The sequence below is a fragment of the Nothoprocta perdicaria genome, unplaced genomic scaffold, assembly GCF_003342845.1.
Source record: "Nothoprocta perdicaria isolate Ctin4 unplaced genomic scaffold, notPer1 scaffold_253, whole genome shotgun sequence".
Classification (NCBI taxonomy): Eukaryota; Metazoa; Chordata; class Aves; order Tinamiformes; family Tinamidae; genus Nothoprocta; species Nothoprocta perdicaria.
The window spans coordinates 789,806-795,966 of NW_020455481.1; the positions used below are offsets into that span (position 1 = coordinate 789,806).

The 6,161-nt window shown below is 42.2% G+C and overlaps 1 protein-coding gene across 1 annotated transcript in view; it reads left to right on the plus strand.

The window, feature by feature from the left end:
• Window positions 1-853: 853 nt before the first annotated feature.
• FGD4 (FYVE, RhoGEF and PH domain containing 4) overlaps window positions 854-6,161 on the plus strand; it is a 34,543-nt gene continuing 29,235 nt past the window's right edge. The window contains exon 1 of the mRNA XM_026040334.1: window positions 854-999. The gene's annotated coding sequence lies outside the window, so the exon portion shown is untranslated. The remainder of the gene's footprint in view (window positions 1,000-6,161) is intronic.

Below are 6,161 nucleotides of genomic sequence, written 5' to 3' on the forward strand. Positions count from 1 at the left end.
GCGATAGGGACAGGTGGATAGGCTCCCTTTCCCTTGTTCCTTCCTGCAGAAAAAGTTGTAGGAATTTTTGATTCAGAAATGGAAAAAAAACTCCTTCATGGCATTATTTTCTTTAAGTCTTTGACCATATTCACAGAACTGATTACTTCTACACCCCAAAAGCAGCTGCGTACAAATTAACTTTTTGTGACCACATTGTAATGATAGATGATTTTAAAGCAGTTTCTTTCTTGGAGTGTATATTTTGCTTTATCTTCTTCATTAAAGTTTCTTAAGGAGAAAAAAAAAAAGCAACATATTGATCTCTTAAGTAGACTATATTGCATTCTGCCAGGAGGAAATGTAATAGAAGTGTCAGCTTGATTTGCATTTCCCTCTCTTTTTTTCTAATAGAATAGGAACTCTTTCCTCGGAGATTGAAATACATTCAGCTAATTTTTGAATGCTACTTTCCATAATAAAAGAAACATTTTTTGAATGTGTAGTATTTTTGTGAACACTTTGTATGCAGAAATGAAATGGCTGAACAAGAATATTCTTTTTTTTACAGTGCTGAACACATTGACAGTCCAGATAGAAAAAATGTCTAATAGAGATCTTCCTGTGGGATAGCCTAGGCTAAGCATAGAGGAATTTTTTTGTTATATCAAGCTCTTCACAATTTTAGCAATGCAATAAATTCTAATGAAAGGCAAAGCATATTTTAGCAGAAGAAGTTAAAGGTGAAGGCAAGCATTCCAGTTCACTCTGAGGTGTTAGCAGGTGTGGTATCATTCTACCTTGTATTTGGTCTGTTTGTAACTTGTTTTTTTCCTTTATATGCTTGTTTTTCAGGCAGCAGCACCTGTCCAAAGGTCCTAGTAGCGTCTCAGTCCTGCCCAGCGAGTGCCACAGCCAGGCTCATTGAGCAGAGCGTGCACCATGAAGCAGCTCAGGGAATAAATGGCAGCGTGCCAGTCAAACAGTCCCCACGTACAGCTTCAAGTCCAAAGCCACAAGGTAAATAGTCTCCAATGCATCAGTCATGTTGAGTGGCTCTTCTGCTCATCCTTCAAGGCAATTGCTAAAGCAAGGTAGAGCACCTTGAAAGAACTGTACTTCTCAGAGGGAAAAGGTAAAAGATAAGTAGGTTTCTCACCTATGGGTTAACAGTATTTATCTAGATCTCAAACCATCTTTTTGTGTGGGCTGCCAAAGTGGGACAAAAGCACAAGTCAAGGAAAACCTGTGTTTGTCCATCCAAGAACCTGCTGTTCGGAATAAATAGCATCTTTGCTCATCTCAAAAACAAAAAAAAAGGAAAGTTTTGAAGACTAATATCATCATCCTAGTCAGTAATGTAGATTATGAGACATACTGGTGATACGATAGAAACTAGAATCACTGTTGTCTGTAGTGAATTAAATGATCTGTATATCAGCCCATGGAAAGTTGCATCCTAAAGAATTTTGCATTACTGTTGAATTCATCTTAGAATTAAGGGGGAAAAAAAATTGGTGCCAAGAAAGCTTAGTTTACTCAGGGTTCCAAAGAGCAAAATGAAGCTTTTTTGTTGTGTTTTGTTTTTCTAGAAGTTCTGATAAAACATCATAATTTAGTGAACCATATTGGCAGCCATAAATGCACAGTGCTCATCTGAGTGGCCTCTGTGTACTAGTTTCTGCAACTCATCTCAGAGGCTAAATTAGCAAGAGAACAAATGTTGTTCCTAAGAAAAATATTTTAGAAATCTGTTAATGGATAAAGATAAATGGACAATCAATAGAAAGATTTAAACCTTTAAAAAGCAAAAAAAAAAAAAAGCCCACTAATTGTAATTATAGCTATTAGTTAAATTAGGAGTTGGATAATGTTGGGAATTACCCATTCAAGTAGCTATGCAGCTGCTCTTGCTCTTTCCTAGCCATGACTTCTATGTTTATCTCAAAAGGGCTTGCTCCAAAAAATGGCATAGCTAGGAATAATGTTGTAGTCTAAGAAATGCAGCTGTGCAAATTGCGAGCAATAACACTGTTCTAAATAGTATTTTGTGTGTGCTCTGTTAATGAGCCTGCCTGGGTCTTTCTGCAGCTATTCCTTTTAAATACACATGTCAAAGTTATAAAGTATATTTTTGACTCTCTTTTTCAAAAGAAGCAAAGCAAAATAGAATGAATGAGTATTTGGGAGTCCAAATGATCCCAGTGAAATGAATTGCTTTAGTTTCTTGATTTAAACGTGGATGCCAAACTTCTTTTAGCAACTTTTGGTGTAGAGAACAATTTCTGTTTTGTATCAGTAGGATGTTTTCTTTCCCAAATTGTTGCTCTAGACATATGAGTACCAGAAGTCCTTTGGTAATGAAAGCAAGTTGAAAAAATGAATTGTAATGCCAGTGGGTTCGGTTGTTGATGAACTAACTACAAATTGAGCTTCATCTAATTTACCAAAATGCATACAAATCAAATCAAGAAATATGAAGTGGTGTAAATCTATTTTTAGTAAGCTTGCTTTAAAATACAATTAAAAGTATTCAAAATCTTGAACTTGAAAGTGAACCATGGGCCTGTCTATGCTTAGTCTCGGAGAAATAACTCAGATTTTTGGAACCTAATCACTCAGGACAGCCAGATGAAGTGAATAATCTGCAGCATCCAATATAAAAATCTTTTCCTTCAATTTCTTTTTTCTTCTGGCATTTCGAGGTGAAAACAAACTATCTATCTGATGCACTGAAAGTAAAAGAGCGAGGTTTTGTTCCCCTGTAACAATTTAGCAATTCCTGTGTCAGAATTGTGTGCTGAGCACAGTTTGATTCACAAAAGTCTTTGCAGTGTGGAGCAAAGCCTGAGACTGCCTGCAGGCCAGCGGGGGAGTCGAGCAGGGCAGCCTGGCCCGCAGAGAAAGCGGGTGCTCACAGGCCGCAGCAGCTGTGGGGACAGGGCTTTGCCTTTGTGTTAGTGCGGCGTGTGCTCCAGCAAAGGGGGTAATCCATGTTGGAGACGCTTGCTGGAAACAGCGGAATTCACTAATGAGTTGCACATCACGTGGGATGCTCAAGAGATGGAGCAAATTGTTAGATAAATGGGAATTTGTGCTTACCTACAAATATCTGGGCGGTGATCTGGGCCTAGCACTAACAAAATGCACACAAAATGCATGCAAAATGACATGAAAAAATACTTTTTTAAATTTTAATTTGTATTTATTATCTTTTAGGTTCTGCTTCTCCCTGTCATTTGAACTGAGATAACTGTTTCATGAGTTTTATATAATGCTTGCTTACTAAATCCGAGGCATTGAAGTTAGCAAAGTGCTGGCAGTGGACTAGGTAACTGGTACACATACAGAGCACAGACCCTGGCTGTGTTTGGCTCTAGTGAGATTCTGGGATGCAACTTTGCTGTTTTGAGGAAGCATTGAAATTTCAACATTTTTACGCTTCTAAAAAAACAGTGCCATGGAAACCTTTTGAAGTTTTCTTTAGAAAGCGCTTCCCTTCATTAAAATAGCCAACCAAATTTCTTACCAGTGCGTCCGGCTTGCCCCTACACCCTGGTTACTCACTTGCATGTCCCCAGTGAGCGCCCAGGGCTGCCTGTGGAGCTTCCCGCAAGGAAGAGACGTCCTTGTGTGCGTTGGAGGTGACGTCCCACCCTGGGCCGGGCTTCAGGCAGTGCTGCTGCGAGCTGGCACCGCTCCGAGCAGCTGCAGCTGAACACTGGAGCAGCAGCCAGCAGCCCGTCCTCCTCTTCTGCTAGCTGCAGGGTGGTGGATGACTTGGTAGGTGGTCAGTGGCTTGGCCCTAGAGCAGCTGAAAGGCTTCTGCAGAGGTCTGGGGTGCTGACTGTGCTCTGCCTAGTGAAGTGAGACTCCCACGTTTGAAGCTGAGCTGAACTAAAACTGAGGTTGTTTCTAGCTTCTCTCCTCTCTCTCCAACTGTGTGGTCCTCTAAGAAACCGACAGCAATGTCTCTTTTACCAAGACTCCTAAAGTCCAGGCATCATCTTCAGAAAGGAGAGGAATGAGAGAACAAAGCATGCTTGATAATTATTGGTGTTATCTCTAAATTTATCTTTGAAGGGTACTTGTTTTGATGTGGGAACATGGAAATATTCCTTTAAAAGATGAGAGAAAATTATTTTTTCTCCTTTTGCTGAGTCCAGCTTACATGTTATTTTGTATGGTTTTTGCTAGTGTAAATCTTTGGTATCTGTCCAGCTTGGCTCATTTGATCTCTCTGAGGGTGATGGAGCATGCAGCGAGATGATGAAGGATGACTCAGGCAAGGGAGCTTTAGTTGCTGACTGCAGGAGCTTTTATATTTTCGCTGAATCAAAATGCAGCAGAAATGTTACCAGCAGGAGCTCAATGGCTGGAGGGAGGAATCGATTCATTAAACTTCAAGTGATAAAAGAAAGACCTTTGCTAATCTGCCTTGCACTCAGTGGTTGTTGCACCTGTGTTATTCCTTTGTAGCAGTAGCTCCAATTTTCTTAGGATTGCACAAAGTTGGATGCACAGCCACAGGCTAAAGCTTAAATTCTGACAGTACTGTTTTTATGGTATAGAAACAAGAGTATTTATGGAGGTGAACAGAGCGCGGTAACATGCACTATATAACAATGGCCCAGTCTTCTCATTTTTTATTTTAAGAAGTTTGCTGTGTGCACATCAAAAAAACAAATAATCTGATTAAAATGAAACACTTTAGCAGTACGCTGAGGGAAGAAATAATGGCATTTGTTTTCCATAATCCCTGTTAACAAGGCTGACCTTGCAGGAAGGTTTGCAGGCTCTTTTATGCAGCCAGTTCTTTGCTTTGCCTGGATCTCGTGACTGCCCTTTTCCCACTGTGCTGTTTCTAAGGCTTCTGGTAGCCAGGAGAGCACCTGATTAGGGGAAAAGCTGCCTCAGATGGTAATGAAATTAATTAGTGGTGGTGGCTTGGTGCAGCTGTTTGGTTGTGGTTCTCTCTTGCAGACACTGCAGAGATTTTGGACATGTTGGGGTTGTCCAACGTGGCAGTTTCCTGGTGCTGCTGCTTGCCCTGCTGGAAGGCGGCTCTAGCGCTTCTGTTTGCTTCTTTCTTTAAACCACTTCCAAGGGTCGACAGCTCCACAGAATGTCCTAGATTTGCTCTTTCTCCCACAAAGCTCCACTATAAACAGCTCCTAGCTAAGTATTTTGCTTTATTAACTCCCTCCAGTTCAGGAGTTTTACTGTAGCCTTGTGCGGATGTGAACTTCTCATGACATGCACAAAGGAGAGCTCACCGGGCCCAGCCTTGCAGAGTGTTTCTGTAAGCTGCCCTAACCATAGAATCACAGAATCACAGAATCACAGAATCCTTGAGGTTGGAAGGGATCTCTAGAGATCATCTAGTCCAAAGTTCCTGCACACACAGGGCACAGGGCTGAATCCAAGAAGATCTCCAGAGAAGGAGACTCCACAACTTCTCTGGGCAGCCTGTTCCAGGGCTCTGTCACCCTCATTGTTAAGAAATTTTTCCTTAAGTTCCTGTGGAGCTTTTGGTGCTTCAGTATGTGGGCATTTTCTCTAATCCTGTCAGCGGTCACCACTGAAAAGAGGCCAGCCTCCTCCTCCTCGCTGCCTCCCTTGATGTATTTATAGATCCTGATCAGGTCCCCCCTCAGCCTTCTCTTCCTCAGGCTGAACAGGCCCAGCTCCCTCAGCCTTTCCTCACAGGGCAGATATTCATCAGGGGCCCCTTTGCTCATAGGGTCCCTGATGACTGGACAGCAAATCCACTCCGTGGCCTCCTTCCTTTCTGTCTCCTCCCCTCTGGAAGTTGCAGTGCTCACGCTCGATTCCGTGCCCTGCTTTTCCCAGGCCGCTTTCTCAGCAGTTTCATTGCCCTTGTCAGCGGCACAAGCGCTCCGGCTCTTCGACAGCTGCCTGATGCTCGCTGGCCTGAATCTCCGTGGCCTTCTCCGAGCTCCCCGAGCTGGGAGGAAGCAGGAGAAGGGCTCCACAGCCCTGAGAATGTGGAGGGGCCGGCGTGCGCAGCTTCCTCAGTGAAGACTTCAGTCAGCGCTCATACACCCCTCGTTAATAGTTTGCCCTCTGCTTGTCCTGCGTTGGTTTGAAAGGCTAGTTTTTTAAAGTTATCCTTTCTGCACAAAATTCCTTTTTTTTTTTTTTTTTTTTTTTTTTTTTTT